Consider the following 17,439-nt stretch of genomic DNA (forward strand, 5'->3'; position numbering starts at 1 on the left):
TGTTTCATCGTCAATCTGAAGGTCCAAGGAATAGAGTAAAGCTGCAGTAGTGCATCGGAATCTAATACTGATCTCCCAGGAAAAGCTCAAACCAAACCACAAACAATGAGAAGTATACTCTTCTTGTTCTTAAGTCGGCATTGTGCCTTTTGTATTAAATCCCGACGCAATTTCTGTGTTTCATCGTCAATGTGAAGGTCCAAGGAATAGAGTAAAGCTGCAGTAGTGCATCGGAATCTAATACTGATCTCCCACGAAACGCTCAAAGCAAACCACAGACTATGAGAAGATTTACTCTTCTTGTACTTAAGTCGGCATTGTGCTTTTTGTATTATAACCCTGCGATATATCTGTGTTTAATCGTCAATGTCAAGGTCCAAGGGGTACAGTAAAGCCGCAGCAGGGCAACGGAATGTAATACTTATCTGCCAGGAAACGCTCAAAGCAAAACACAAACAATGAGAAGATTTACTCTTCTTGTACTTAAGTCGATATTGTGCCTTTCGCATTATATCCCAGCGATTTTTCTGTGTTTCATCGTCAATGTGACGGTCCAAGGATAGAGTAAAGCTGCAGTAGTGCATCGGAATCTAATACTGATCTCCCAGGAAACGCTCAAATCTGACCAAAAGCAATGAGAAGATTTACTCTTCTGGCTCTTGAGTCGGCATTGTGCCTTTTGTATTAAATACCGACGCAATTTCTCTGTTTCATCGTCAATTCGAAGGTCCAAGGTATAGAGTAAAGCAGCACTAGTGCTTCGCAACCTAAGACCGATCTTCCAGGAAACGCTCTAAGCAAACCACAAACAATGAGAAGATTTACTCTTCATGTGCTTAAGACGGAATTGTGCCTTTTGTATTATATCCCGACGCAATTCCTGTGTCTCATCGTCAATGTGAAGGTCCAAGGGATAGAGTAAAGCTGCAGTAGTGCAGCGGATTCTAATACTGAAAGCCCAGGAAACGCTCAAAGCAAACCACAAGCAAAGAGAAGATTTACTCTTCTTGTACTTAAGCCGGCATTGTGCCATTAGTAGTGAATCCCGACGCAATATCTGTGTTTCATCGTCATTGTGAATGTCCAAGGTATAGAGTAAAGCTGAAGTGGTGCTTCGGAATCTAATACTGAGATCCCAGGAAACGCTCAAAGGAAACCACAAACGATGAGAAGATTCACTCTTCTTGTACTTAAGTCGGCATTGTACCATTCGTATTAATTCCCGACCCAATTTCGTAGTTTCATCGTTAATGTGAAGGTCCAAGGGATAGAGTAAAGCTACAGTAGTGCATCGGAATCTAATATTGATCTCCCAGGAAACGCTCAAATCTGACCAAAAACAATGATTCGATTTACTCTTCTGGCTCTTGGGCCGGCATTGTGCCTTTTGTATTTAATACCGACGCAATTTCTCTGTTTCATCGTCAATTTGAAGGTCCAAGGGATAGAGTAAAGCAGCAGTAGTGCTTCGGATCCTAAGACAGATCTTCCAGGAAATGCTCTAAGAAAACCACATACAATGAGAAGATTTATTCTTCTTGTACTTAAGTCGGCATTGTGCCTTTTTTATTATATCCTGGCGATATTTCTGTGTTTCATGATCAATGTGAAGGTCCAAGGATAGAGTAAAGCTGCAGTAGTGCATCGGAATTTAATACTTATCTCCCAGGAAACGCTCAAAGCAAACCACAAACAATGAGAAGATTTACTGTTCTTATACTTAAGTCGGCATTGTGCTTTTGGATTAAATCCCGACGCAATTTCAATGTTTCATCATCAATGTGAATGACCAACGGATAGACTAAAGCTGCAGTAGTGCATCGGAATCTAATACCGATCTTCCAGGAAACGCTCAAAGCAAACCAGAAACATTGAGAAGATTTACTCTTCTTGTATTTACGTCGGCATTGTGCTTTTTGTATTAAATCCCGACGCAATTTCTCGTTTTCATCGTCAATGTGAAGGTCCAAGGGATAGATTAAAGCTGGAGTAGTGTATCGTAATCTAATACTAATCTACCAGAATACGCTCAAAGCAGACCAGAAACATTGAGAAGATTTACTCTTCTTGTACTTAACTCGGCATTCTGCCTTTTGTATTAAATCCCGACGCAATTTCTGTGTTTCATCGTCAATGTAAAGGTCCAGGGATAGAGTAAAGCTCCAGTAGTGCATCGGAATCCAATACTGATCTCCCAGGAAACGCTCAAAGCAAACCACAAACAATGAGAAGATTTACCCTTCTTGTACTTAAGTCGGCACTGTGCCTTTGTATTAAAGCCCGAGGAAATTTCTGTGTATCATCGTCAATGTGGAGGTCCAAGGGATAGAGTAAAGCTACAGTAGTGCATCGGAATCTAATACTGATCTCCCAGGAAACGCTCAAAGCTAACCAAAAACAATGAGAAGATAAACTCTTCTTGTACTTAAGTCGGCCATGTGCCTTTTGTATAAAATCCCGACGCAATTTCTGTGCTTCCTCGTCAACGTGAAGGTCCAAGGTATACAGTAAAGCTGCAGTAGTGCATCGTAATGAAATGCTGATCTAGCAGGAAACGCTCAAATAATTCAGAAACAATGGGACAATTTTCACTTCTAGGACTTAGGTCGGTATTGTGCAATTTGTTTGACATACCGACGCAATTTCTCTGATTCATCGTCAACGTGAATGCCCAATGGATATAGTAAAGCTGCAGTAGAGCATCGGAATCTAATACAGATCACCCAGGAGACGATAAAAGCAAACAACAAACAATGAGAAGTTTAACTCTTCTTGTACTTATGTCAGCATTGCGCCTTTTGAATTAAGTCCAGACGCAAAATCTGTGTTTCGTCGTCAATGTCAAGGACCAAGGGGTACAGTAAAGCCGCAGCAGTGCAACGGAGTGTAATACTTATCTGCCAGGAAACGCTCAAAGCAAAACACAAGCAATGAGAAGATTTACTCTTCTTGTACTTAAGTCGCCATTGTGCCTTTTGTATTATATCCCTGCGATATTTCTGTGTTTCATCGTCAATGAGAAGGTCCAAGTATAGATTAAAGCTGCAGTAGTACATCGGAATCTAATACTGATCTCCCAGGAAACGCTCAAATCTGACCAAAAGCAATGAGAAGATTTACTCTTCTGGCTCTTGAGTCGGCATTGTGCCTTTTGTATTAAATACCGACGCAATTTCTCTGTTTCATCGTCAATTTGAAGGTCCAAGGTATAGAGTAAAGCAGCACTAGTGCTTCGGAACCTAAGACCGATATTCCAGGAAACGCTCTAAGCAAACCACAAACAATGGGAAGATTTACTCTTCATGTACTGAAGACGGAATTGTGCCTTTTGTATTATATCCCGACGCAATTTCTGTGTCTCATCGTCTTTTTGAAGGTCCAAGGGATAGAGTAAAGCTGCAGTGGTGGAGCGGATTCTAATACTGAAATCCCAGGAAACGCTCAAAGCAAACCACAAGCAAAGAGAAGATTTACTCTTCTTGTACTTAAGTCGGCATTGTGCCATTAGTAGTAAATCCCGACGCAATATCTGTGTTTCATCGTCATTGTGAATGTCCAAGGTGTAGAGTAAAGCTGCAGTGGTGCTTCGGAATCTAATACTGATCTCCCAGGAAACGCTCAAATGAAACCACAAACAATGGGAAGATTCACTCTTCTTGTACTTAAGTCGGCATTGTGCCATTCGTATTAATTCCCGACCCAATTTCGAAGTTTCATCGTTAATGTGAAGGTCCGAGGGATAAAGTAAAGCTGCTGTAGTGCATCGGAATCCAATACTGATCCCCCAGGAAATGCTCAAAGCAAACCACAAACAATGAGAAGATTTACTCTTCTTGTACTTAAGTCGGCATTGTGCCTTTTGTATTAAATCCCGAGGCAATTTCTGTGTCTCTTCGTCAATGTGAAGATCCAAGGGATAGAGGAAAGCTGCAGTAGTGCATCGGAATCTAATACTGATCTATCAGGAAACGCTCGAAGCAAACGAAAAACTATGAGAAGATTTACTCTTCCTGTACTTAAGTCTTCATTGTGCCTTTTGAATTAAATCCCGACGCCATTTCTGTGTTTCATTGTCATTGTATAGGTCCAAGGGATAGAGTAGAGCTGCAGTAGTACATCAGAATCTAATCGTGATATACCATGAAACGCTCAAAGCAAACCACAAAGAATGAGAACATTTACTTTACTTGCACTTAAGTCGGCATTGTTCCTTTTGTATTAAATCCCGACAATATTTCTGTGTTTCATCGTCAATGTGAAGGTCCTAGGGATTCAGGAAAGCAGGAGTAGTGCATCGGAATCTGATACTGATCTACCAGGAATCGCTCAAAGCAAACGACAAACAATGAGAAGAATTAATGTTCTTGTACTTATGTCGGCATTGTGCCTTTTGTATTAAATCCCGACGCTATTTCTGTGTTTCTTCGTCAATGTGAAGGTCTAAGGGATAGAGTAAAGCTGCAGTAGTGCATCGGAATATAATACTGATCTCCCAGGAAACACTCAAAGCAAACCACTAACAGTGAGAAACATTGCTTTTCTTGTACATAAGTCGGCATTGGTAACGGTCTATTAATTCCCGACGCAATTTCTGTGTTTCATCGGCAATGTGAATGACCAAGGGATGGAGTAAGGTTGTTGTAGTGCTTCGGAATCTAATACTGATCCCCCAGGACAGGCACAAAGAAAACCACAAACAATGAGAAGAAATACTCCTCTTGTACTTAAGTCGTCTTTGTGCAGTTTGTATTACATCCCGACGCAATTTCTGTGTTTCATCGTCAATGTGAAGGTCCAAGGGATAGAGTAAAGCTGCAGTGGTGCATCGGAAGCTAATACAGATTTTCCAGGAAACGCTCAAAGGAAATTACAATCAATGAGAAGATTTACTCTTCTTGTACTGAAGTCGGCTTTATGCCTTTTGTATTCAATCCCGATGCATTTTCTGTTTTTCATTGTCAATGTGTAGGTCCAAGGGATAGGGTAGAGCTGTAGTGGTGCATCAGAATCTAATAGTGATATCCCATGAAACGCTCAAAGTCAACCACAAACAATTAGAAGATTTACTCTTCTGGTACTTAAGTCAGCATTGAGTCTTTTGCATTAAATCGCGACACAATTTCTGCGTTTCACCGTCTATGTGAAGGTCCAAGAGATACAGTCACGCTGCAGTAGTGCATCGGAATCTAATACTGATCTCCCAGAAAACGCTCAAAGCAAGCAACACCCAAAGAGTATACTTACTTTTCTTGCACTTAAGTCGGCATTGTGCCTTTTGTATTAGATCCCGACAGTATTTCTGTGTCTCCTCGTCAATGTGTAGGTCCAAGGGATAGAGTAAAGCTGGAGTAGTGTATCGGAATCTAATTCTAATCTACCAGGATACGCTCAAAGCAAACCACAAACGATGAGAAGATTTACTCTTCTTATACTTAAGCTGGCACCGTGCCTTTTGTATTAAGTCCCGACGCAATTTCTGTGTTTCATTGTCAATGTGAAGGTCCAAGGGATAGAGTAAAGCTGCGGTAGCGCATCGGATTCTAATACTGATCTCCCAGGAAAAGCTCAAAGCAAACCACTAACAGTGAGAAGCATTTCTTTTCTTGTACTTATGTCGGCATTGGTACCTTTGTATTAAATCCCGATGCAATTTCTGTGTTTCATCGGCAATGTGAAGGACCAAGGGATGGAGTAAGGTTGCAGTAGTGCTACGGAATCTAATACTGATCCCCCAGGACACGCACAAGGAAAACCACAAACAATGAGAAGTTTTACTCTTGTTGCACTTAAGTCGGCATTGTGCCTTTTGTATTAAAGCCTGCGGCAATTTTTGTGTTTCATCGCCAATGTGAAGGGCCAAGGGATAGAGTAAAGCTGCGGTAGTGCATCGGAATCTAATACTGATCTGCCAGGAGACGCTCAAAGCTAACCACAAGCAATGAGATGATTTACTCTTATTGTACTTATGTCGGCATTGCGCCTTCTGTATTAAGTCCAGATGCAATATCTGTGTTTCATCGTCAATGTGAAGGTCCAAGGGGTACAGTAAAGCTGCAGCAGTGCAACGGAATGTAATACTGATCTGCCAGGAAACGCTCAAAGCAAACCACAAGCAATGAGAAGATTTAGTCTTCTTGTACTTAAGTTGACATTGTACCTTTTGTAGTAAATCCCGACGCAATATCTGTGTTTCATCGTCAATATGAAAGTCCAAGCGATAGGGTAAAGCTGCTGTAGTACATCGGAATCTAATACTGATTCCCAGGAAACGCTCAAAGCAAGCCACAAACAATGAGAAGAATCACTCCTCTTGTACTTAAGTCGGCAATGTGACTTTTGTGGTAAATCCTGACGCAATTTCTGAGTTTCATCGTCAATGTGAAGCTCCAAGGGATAGAGTAAAGCTGCAGTAGTGCATCGGAATCTAATACTGATCTCCCAGGAAACGCTCAAGGCAAACCATAAACAATGACAAGATTTACTCTTCTTGTACTTAAGTCGGCATTGTGCCTTTTGTATTAAATCCCGAGGCAATATCTGTGTTTCATCGTCAATGTGAATGTCTGAGAGATAGAGTAAAGCTGCAGTAGTGCATCGGAATCTAATACTGATCTCCCAGGAATCGCTCAAAACTGACCAAAAACATAAAGAAGATTTACTCTTCTTGTACTTAAGTCGGCATTGTGCCTTTTGTATTAAATACTGACGCAATTTCTGTGTTTCATCGTCAATCTGAAGGTCCACGGGATAGAGTAAAGCTGCAGTAGTGCATCGGAATCTAATACCGATCTCCCAGGAAACGCTCAAAGCACACCACAAACAATGAGAAGTTTTCCTCTTCTTGTACTTAAGTCAGCATTGTGCCTTTTGTATTATATCCCGGGGATATATCTGTGTTTCATTGTCAATGTGAAGGTCCAAGGATAGAGTAAAGCTGCAGTAGTGTATCGGAATCTAAAACTGGCCCCACAGGAAACGCTCAAAGCAAACCACCAATTATGAGAAGATTTTCTCTTCTTGTACTTAAGTCGGCATTGTGCCTTTTTGTATTTAATCCCGAGACAATTTATGTGTTTCATCGTCAATGTGAAGGTCCAAGGTATAGAGTAAAGCTACAGTAGTGCATCGGAATCAATTACTGATTTCCCAGGAAACGCTCAAATCTGACCAAAAACAATGAGAAGATTTACTCTTCTGGTTATTGAGTCGGCATTGTGCCTTTTGTATTAGATCCCGACGCAATATCTGTGTTTCACCGTCAATGTGAAGGTCCAAGGGATAGTATAAAGCTGCAGTAGTACATCGGAAAATTATACTGATCTCCCAGGAAACGCTCAAAGCAAACCACAAACAATGAGAAGATTTACTCTTGTTGTACTTAAGTCGGCATTGTGCCTTTTGTATTAAAGCCCGAGGCAATTACTGAGTTTCATCGTCAATGTGAAGTTCCAAGAAATAGAGTAAAGCTGTAGTAGTGCATCGGAATCTAATACTGATCTCCCAGGAAACGCTCTAAGCTAACCAAAAACAATGAGAATATTTACTTTTCTTGTACTTAAAACGGAATTGTGCCTTTTGTATTATATCCCGACGCAATTTCTGTGTTTCATCATCAATGTGAAGATCCAAGGGATAGAGTGAAGCTGCAGTAGTGCATCGGATTCTAATACTGAAATCCCAGGAAACGCTCAAAGCAAACCACAAGCAATGAGAAGATTTACTCTTCTTGTACCTAAGACGGCATTGTGCCATTTGTAGTAAATTTCGACGCAATATCTGTGTTTCATTGTCAGTGTGAAGGTCCAAGGTATAGAGTAAAGCTGCAGTGGCGCTTCGGAAAGTAAAACTGATCTCCCAGGATACGCTAAAAACAAACCACAAACAATGAGAAGATTCACCCTTCTTGTACTTAAATCGGCATTGTGCTATTTGTATTAATTCTCGACCCAATTTCCAAAGTTTCATCGTCAATGTGGAGGTCCGAGTAATAAAGTAAAGCTGCTGTAGTGCATCGGAATCCAATACTGATCTTCCAGGAAATGCCGTAAGCAAACCACAAACAATGTGAAGTTTTACTCTTCTTGTACTTAGGTCGGCATTGTGCCTTTTGTATTATATCCCGGCGATATTTCTGTGTTTCATCCTCAATGTGAAGGTCCAAGGATATAGTTAAGCTGCAGTAGTGCATCGGCTTCTAATACTGATATCCGAGGAAACGCTCAAAGCAAACCACAGGCAATGAGATGATTTACTCTTCTTGTACTTAAGTTGGCTTTGTGCCATTTGTAGTAAATCCCGACGCAATTTCTGAGTTTCATCGTCAATGTGAAGGACCAAGGGATAGTATAAAGCTGCAGTAGTGAATCGGAAAATAATACTGATCTCCCAGGAAACGCTCAAAGCAAACCACAAACAATAAGAAGATTTACTCTTGTTGTACTTAAGTCGGCATTGTGCCTTTTGTATTAAAGCCCGAGGCAATTTCTGTGTTACATCGTCAATGTGAAGCTCCAAGGGATAGGGTAAAGCTGCAGTAGTTCATCGGAATCTAATACTGATCTCCCAGGAAACGCTCAAAGCTAACCACAAGCAATGAGGAGATTTAATCTTCTTGTACTTATGTCGGCATTGCGCCTTCTGTATTAAGTCCAGACGCAATATCTGTGTTTCATCGTCAACGTGAAGGTGAAAAGGGTACAGTAAAGCTGCAGCAGTGCAGCGGTATGTAATACTGAACTGCCAGGAAACGCTCAAAGCAAACCATAAGCATTGTGAAGATTTGCTCTTCTTGTACTTAAGTTGGCATTGTACCATATGTAGTAAATCCCGACGCAATATCTGTGTTTCACCGTCAATATGAAAGTCCAGGGGATAGGGTTAAGCTGCTGTAGTGCATCGGAATCTAATACTGATTCACAGAAAACGCTCAAAGCAAACCAAAAACAATGAGAAGATTTACTCTTATTGTACTTAAAACGGAATTGTGCCTTTTGTATTATATCCCGACGCTATTTCTGTGTTTCATCGTCAATGTGAAGGTCCAAGGGATAGAGTAAAGCTGCAGTAGTGCATCGGAATCTAATACTGGCCCCACAGGAAACGCTCAAAGCAAACCACAAACAATGAGAAGATTTTCTCTTCTTGTACTTAAGTCGGCATTGTGCCTTTTTGTATTTAATCCCTAGACAATTTCTGTGTTTCATCGTCAATGTGAAGGTCCAAGGTATAGAGTAAAGCTACAGTAGTGCATCGGAATCTATTGCTGATTTCCCAGGAAACGCTCAAATCGCATCAAAAATAATGAGAAAATTTACTCTTCTGGTTCTTGAGTCGGCATTGTGCCTTTTGTATTAAATCCCGACGCAATATCTGTGTTTCACCGTCAATGTGAAGGTCCAAGGGATAGTGTAAAGCTGCAGTAGTGCATCGGAAAATTATACTGATCTCCCAGGAAACGCTCAAAGCAAACCACAAACAATGAGAAGATTTACTCTTCTTGTACTTAAGTCGGCTTTGTGCCTTTTGTATCAAATCCCGTGGCAATTTCTGTGTTTCATCGTCAATGTGAAATTCCAAGGGAAAGAGTAAAGCTGTAGTAGTGCATCGGAATCTGATACTGATCTCCCAGGAAACGCTTAAAGCTAACGAAAAACAATGAGATGATTTACTCTTTTTTACTTAAGTCGGCATTGTGCTCTTTGTATTAAATACCGACGCAATTTCTGTGTTTCATCGTCAATTTACGGTCCGAAGGCTAGAGTAAAGCTGCAGAAGTGCAACGGAATCTAATCCCGATCTCCCAGGAAACGCTCAAAGCAAACCAAAAATATTGAGAAGATTTACTCTTATTGTACTTAAAACGGAATTGTGCCTTTTGTATTATATCCCGACGCTATTTCTGTGATTCATCGTCATTGTGAAGGTCCGAGGTATAGAGTAAAGCTGCAGTGGTGCTTCGGAATGTAATACTGATCTCCCAGGAAACGCTCAAAGCAAACCACAAACAATAAGAAGATTTACTGTTCCTATACTTAAATCGACATTGTGCCTTTTGTATTACATCCCGACGCAATATCTGTGTTTCACCGTCAATATGAAAGTCCAAGGGATAGGGTTAAGCTGCTGTAGTGCATCGGAATCTAATACTGATTCACAGAAAACGCTCAAAGCAAACCAAAAACAATGAGAAGATTTACTCTTATTGTACTTAAAACGGAATTGTGCCTTTTGTATTATATCGCGCCGCAATTTCTGTGTTTCATCGTCAATGTGAAGGTCCAAGGGATAGAGTGTAGCTGCAGTAGTGCATCGGAATCTAATACTGATTTCCCAGGAACACTCAAAGCAAACCACAAACAATGAGTAGATTTACTCTTCTTTTTCTTATGACGGCATTGCGCCTTTTGTATTAGAGCCCGAGGAAATTTCCGTTCTTCATCGTCAATGTCAAGGTCGTAGGAATGGAGGAAAGCTGCAGTAGTGCATCGGAATGTAATACTGAACCCCCTGGAAACGCTCAAAGCTAACCAAAAACAGTGAGAAGATTTACTCTTCTTGTACTTAAGTCGGCATTGTGCCTTTTGTATTAAATCCCGCCGCATTTTCGGTGTTTCATTGTCAATGTGAAGGTCCAATTGATAGAGTACAGCTGCTGTAGTGCATCAGATTGTAATAGTGACATCCCATGAAACGGTCAAAGCAAACCGCAAACAATTAGAAGATTTCATCTTCTTGTACTTAAGTCGGCATTGTGCCTTTTGTACTAAATCCCGACGCTATTTCTGTATTTCGTCGTCAATGTGAAGTTCCAAGGGATAGAGTAAAGCTGCAGTAGTGCATCGGAATCTAATACTGGTCTATCAGGAAACGCTCGAAACAAGCCACAAACAATGAGAAGATTTACTCCTCTTGTCGGCATTGTGCTTTTTGTATTAAATCCGGACGCAATTTCTGTGTTTCATTGTCAATGTGAAGGTCAAAGGGCTAGAGTAAAGCTGCTGTAGCGCATCGGAATCTGATATTGATCTCCCACGAAACGCTCAAAGCAAACCACTAACAGTGAGAAGCATTACTTTTCTTGTACTTAAGTCGGCATTGGTACCTAAGTATTAAATCCCAACGCTATTTCTGTGTTTCATCGTCAATGTGAAGGTCCAAGGGATAGAGTAAAGCTGCAGTGGTGCATCGGAAGCTAATACTGATTTTCCAGGAATCGCTCAAAGGAAACCACAAACAATGAGAAGAATTAGTCTTCTTGTACTTAAGTCGGTTTTATGCCTTTTGTATTAAATACCGACGCAATCTCTCTTTTTCGTCGTCATTGTGAAGACCCTAGGGATAAAGTAATGCTGCAGTAGTGTTTCGGAATCAAATACTGATCTATCAGGAAACGCTCGAAGAAAACCACAAACAATAAGAAGATTTACTCATCTTGTACTTAAGTCCGTATTGTGCCTTTTGTATTAAATCCCGTCGCAATTTCTGTGTTTCATCCTCAATGTGAAGGTCCAAGGTATAGAGTAAAGCTGCAATAGTGCATCGGAATCTAATACTGATCTCCCAGGAAACGCTCAAAGCAAACCACAAACAATGAGAAGATTAACTCTTCTTGTACTTATGTTGGCATTGTGATTTTTGTAGTAAATCCCGAGGCAATTTCTGTGTTTCATAGTCAATGTGAATGTCCAAGTGATGGAGTAAAGCTGCAGTAGTGCAACGGAATCTAATACTGATCTCCAGGAAACGCTCAAAACTGACCAAAAACAATGAGAAGATTTACTCCTCTTGTACTTAAGGCGGCATTGTGCCTTTTGTATTAAATCCCGAAGCAGTTTCTGTGTTTCATCGTCAATTTGAAGGTCCAAGGGATAGAGTAAAGCTGCAATAGTGCATCGGAATCTAATACCGATCTCCCAGGAAACGCTCAAAGCCAACAACAAACAATGAGAAGATAATCTCTTCTCGTACTAACGGCGGCATTGTGCCTCTTGTATTATATCCAGGCAATATTTCTGTGTTTCATCGTCAATGTGAAGGTTCAAGGAATAGAGTAAAGCTGCAGTGGTGCATCGGAAGCTAATACTGATTTTAGAGGAAACGCTCAAAGGAATCCACAAACAATGAGAAGAATTACTCTTCTTGTACTTAAGTCGGCTTTATGCCTTTTGTATTAAATCCCGACGCAATTTCTGTGTTTCATCGTCAATGTGAAGGTCCGAGGGATAGAGCAAAGCTGCAGTGGTGCATCGGAAGCTAATACTGATTTTCCAGGAATCGCTCAAAGGAAACCACAAACAATGAGAAGATTTACTCTTCTTGTACTTAAGTCGGTATTGTGCCTTTTGTATTAAAAACCGACGCAATCTCTCTTTTTCGTCGTCACTGTGAAGACCCAAGGGACAGAGTAATGCTGCAGTAGTGTTTCGTAATCTGATACTGATCTATCAGGAAGCGCTGGAAGCAAACCTCAAACAATAAGAAGATTTACTCTTCTTGTACTTAAGTCGCCATTGTGCCTTATGTTTTATATCCCGGCGATATTTGTGTGTTTCTTCGTCAGTGTGAAGGTCCAAGGGACGGAGTAAAGCTGCAGTACTTAATCGGACTCTAATACTGATCTCCCAGGCAACGCTCAAAGCAAACCAGAAACAATGAAATGATCTACTCTTCTTGTACTTAAGTCGGCATTGTGCCATTTGTAGTAAATCCCGACGCAATATCTCTGTTTCATCGTCATTGTGAAGGTCCAAGGTATAGAGTAAACCTGCAGTGGTGCTTCGGAATCTAATACTGATCTCCCAGGAAACGCTCAAAGCAAACCACAAACAATGAGAGGATTTCCTCTTCTTGTACTTAAGTTGGAATTGTGCCTTTTGTATTAAATCCCGAGGCAATTTCTGTGTTTCATCGTCAATGTGAACGTCCAAGGAATAGAGTAAAGCTACAGCAGTGCATCTGAATCTAATACTGATCTCCCAGGAAACGCTCAAATCTGCCCAAAGACAATGAGAAGATTTACTCTTCCGGTTCTTGAGTCGGCATTGTGCCTTTTGTATTAAATACCGACGCAATTTCTCTGTTTCATCGTCAATTTGAAGGTCCAAGTCATAGAGTAGAGCAGCAGTAGTGCATCGGAACCTAATACCGATCTTCCAGGAAACGCTCAAAGCAAACCACAAACAATTAGAAGATTTACTCTTCTGGTACTTAAGTCGGCATTGTGCTTTTCGCATTAAATCGCGACGCAATTTCTGTGTTTCATCGGCTGTGTGAAGGTCCAAGAGATACAGTAACGCTGCAGTAGTGCATCAGAATCTAATACTGATCTCCCAGGAAACGCTCAAAGCAAACAACAAACAATGCGAACATTTACTTTTCTTGCACTTAAGTCGCCATTGTGCCTTTTGTATAATTTCCCGTCGATATTTCTGTGTTTCATTGTCAACGTGAAGGTCCAAGGGATTGAGTAAAGCTGCAGTAGTGCATCGTAATCTAACACTGATCTCCCAGGAAACGCTCAAAGCAAATCAAGAACAAAGAGAAGATATACTATTCTTGTACTTAAATCGGCATTATGCCTTTTGTAATAAATCCCGACGCAATTTCTGTGTTTCATCGTCAATGTGAAGGTCTAAGGGATAGAGTAAAGCTGCAGTAGTGCATCGGAATCTAATACCGATCTCCAAGGAAACGCTCAAAGCAAACCACAAACAATGAGAAGATTTATTCTTCTCGTACTTAAGTAGGCATTGTGCCTCTTGTATTATATCCAGGCGATATTTCTGTGTTTCATCGTCATTGTGAAGGTCCTAGGGATGGTATAAAGCTGCAGTAGTGCGTCGGAAAATAATACTGATCTCCCAGGAAACGCTCAAAGCAAACCACAAACATGAGGAGATTTACTCTTCTTGTAGTTAGGCGGCACTGTGCCTTTTGTATTATATCCCGGCGATATTTCTGTGTTTCATCATCAATGTGAAGGTCTAAGGATAGATTAAAGCTGCAATAGTGCATCGGAATCTAACACTGATCTCCTAGGAAACGCACAAAGCAAACCACGAACAATGAGAAGATTAACCATTCTTGTACTTAAGTCGGCATTGTGCCTTTTGTAATAAATCCTGACGCAATTTCTGTGTTTCAGCGGCAATGTGAAGGTCCAAGAGATAGAGTAAAGCTGCAGTGGTGCATCGGAATCCATTACCGATCTCCCAGGAAAAGCTCAAAACAAACCAGAAACAATGGGAATATTTACACTTCTTGTTCTTAAGTCGGCATTGTGCATTTTGTATTAAATACCGACGCCATTTCTGTTTTTTATGGTCAATGTGAAGGTCCAAGAGATAGAGTAAAGCTGCAGGAGTGCATCGGAATCTAATTCTGATCTCCCAGGAAACTCTCAAAGCAAACCACAAATAATGAGAAGATTAACTCTTCTTGCACTTATGTCGGCATTTCGCCTTTTGTAGTAAATCCCGACGCAAAATCTGTGTTTCATCGTCTATGTGTAGAACCAAGGGATAGAGTAAAACTGCTGTAGTGCATCGGAATCTATTACTGATTCCCAGGAAACGCTCAAAGGAAACCACAAACAACGAGAAGAATTACTCTTCCAGTACTTAAGTCGGCATTGTGACTTTTGTATTAAATCCTGACGCAATTTCTGAGTTTCATCGTCAATGTGAAGGTCCATGGGATAGTGTAAAGCTGCAGTAGTGCATCCGAATCTAATACTGATCTCCCAGGAAATGCTGAAAGCAAACCACAAACAATGAGAAGCTTTACCCTTCATGTACTTGTGTCGGCATTGTGGTTTTTGTATTAAATCCCAAGGCAATTTCTGTGTTTCATCGTCAATGTGAAGGTCCAAGTTATAAAGTAAAGCTGCAGTAGTGCATCGGAATCTAATACTGATCTCCAAGGAAAGCCTCAAAACTGACCAAAAACAATGAGAAGATTTACTCTTCTTGTGCTTAAGTCGGCATTGTGCCTTTTGTATTAAATACCGTCGCAATTTCTGTGTTTCATCATCAATTTGAAGGTCCAAGCAACTGAGTAAAGCTGCAATAGTGCATCTTAATCAAATACCGATCTTCCAGGAAACGCACAAAGCAAATCGCAAACAATGAGAAGATTTACTCTGCTTGTACTTAAGTCAGCATTGTGCCATTTGTATTATATCCTGGGGAAATTTCTGTGTTTCATTGTCAATCTGAAGGTCCAAGGATAGAGTAAAGCTGCATTAGTGCATCGGAATCTAATACTGATCTCCCAGGAAACGTACAAAGCAAACCACAAACAATGAGAAGATTTACTCCTCTTGTACTTAAGTCGGCATTGTGCCTTTTGTATTAAATCCCGGCCCAATTTCTTTGTTTCATCGTCAATGTGAATGTCCAAGGGATAGAGTAAAGCAGCAGCAGTGCATCGGAATCTAATACCGATCTCCTAGGAAAAGCTCAAAGCATACCACAATGAGAAGATTTACTCTTCTCGTACTTAAATCGGCATTGTGCCTTTTGTATTATATCCCGGCGATATTTCTGTGTTTCATCATCAATGTGAAGGTCGAAGGATAGAGTAACGCAGCAGTAGTGCATCTGAATCTAATAGTGATCTCCCAGGAAACGCTCAAAGCAAACCATAACAATGAGAAGATTTACTCTTCTTGTACTTAAGTCAGCATTGTGCCTTTTGTATTATATCCCGGGGATATTTCTTTGTTTCATCGTCAATGAGAATGTCCAGCGGATAGAGTAAAGCTGCAGTAGTGCATCGGAATCTAATACTCATCTCCCAGGAAACGCTCAAAGCAAACCAGAAACATTGAGAAGATTTATTCTTCTTGTACTTAAGACGGCATTGTGTCTTTTGTATTAAAGCCAAACGCAATTTCTGTGTTTCACCGTCAATGTGAAGGTCCAAGAGCTAGTATAAAGCTGCAGTAGTGCGTCGCAAAATAATACTGATCTCCCAAGAAACGCTCAAAGCAAACAACAAACAATGAGAAGATTTACTCTTCTTGTACTTAAGTCGGCATTGTGCATTTTGTATTATATCCGGCGTTATTTCTGTGTTTCATCATCAATGTGAAGGTCCAAGGGATACAGAAAAGCTGCAGTAGTGCATCTGAATCTAATAGTGATCTCCCAGGAAACGCTCAAATCAAACCACAAACAATGAGAAGATTTACTCTTCTTGTACTTAAGTCAGCATTGTGCCTTTTGTATTATATCCCGGGGATATTTCTTAGTTTCATCGTCAATGTGAATGTCCAAGGGATAGAGTAATGCTGCAGTAGCGCATCGGAATCTAATACCAATCTCCCAGGAAACGCTCAAAGCAAACAACAAACAATGAGAAGATTTTCTCTTCTCGTACTTAAGGCGGCATTGTGCCTCCTGTATTATATTCAGGCAATTTTTCTGTGTTTCATCGTCAATGTGAAGGTTTAAGGATTACAGTAAAGCTGCAGTGGCGCATCGGAAACTAATACTCATTTTCCAGGAAACGCTCAAAGGAATCCACAAACAATGAGAAGAATTACTCTTCTTGTACTTAAGTCAGCTTTATGCCTTTTGTATTAAATCCCGACGCAATTTCTGTGTTTCATCGTCAATGTGAAGGTCCGAGGGATAGAGCAAAGCTGCAGTGGTGCATCGGAAGCTGATACTCATTTTCCTGGATACGCTCAAAGAAAACCACAAACAATGACAAGATTTACTCTTCTTGTACTTAAGTCGGTATTGTGCCTTTTGTAGTAAATACCGACGCAATCTCTCTTTTTCGTCGTCACTGTGAGGACCCAAGGGACAGAGTAATGCTGCAGTAGTGTTTCGGAATCTGATACTGATCTATCAGGAAACGCTGGAAACAAACCACAAACAATAAGAAGATTTACTCTTCTTGTACTTATGTCGGCATTGTGCCTTATGTTTTATATCCCGGCGATATTTCTGTGTTTCATCGTCAATGTGAAGGTCCAAGGGATACAGTAACGCTGCAGTAGTGCATCAGAATCTAATACTGATCTCCCAGGAAACGCTCAAAGCAAACAACAAACAATGAGAACATTTACTTTTCTTGCACTTAAGTCGGCATTGTGCCTTTTGTATTAAATCCCGACGCTATTTCTGTGTTTCGTCGTCAATGCGAAGGTCGAAGGGATAGAGTAAAGCTGCTGTAGTGCACCGGAATCTAATACCGATCTATCAGGTAACGCTCGAACAAGCCACAAACAATAAGAAGATTTACTCTTATTGTACTTAAGTCGGCATTGTGTCTTTTGTATTAAATCCCGACGCAATATCTGTATTTCATTGTCAATGTGAAGGTCCTAGGGATAGAGTAAAGCAGCTGTAGCGAATCGGAATCTAATACTGATCTCCCTGGAAACGCTCAAAGCAACCCACTAACAGTGAGAAATATTTCTTTTTTTGT

Source organism: Schistocerca piceifrons, chromosome X (genome assembly GCF_021461385.2).
Source record: "Schistocerca piceifrons isolate TAMUIC-IGC-003096 chromosome X, iqSchPice1.1, whole genome shotgun sequence".
NCBI lineage: Eukaryota > Metazoa > Arthropoda > Insecta > Orthoptera > Acrididae > Schistocerca > Schistocerca piceifrons.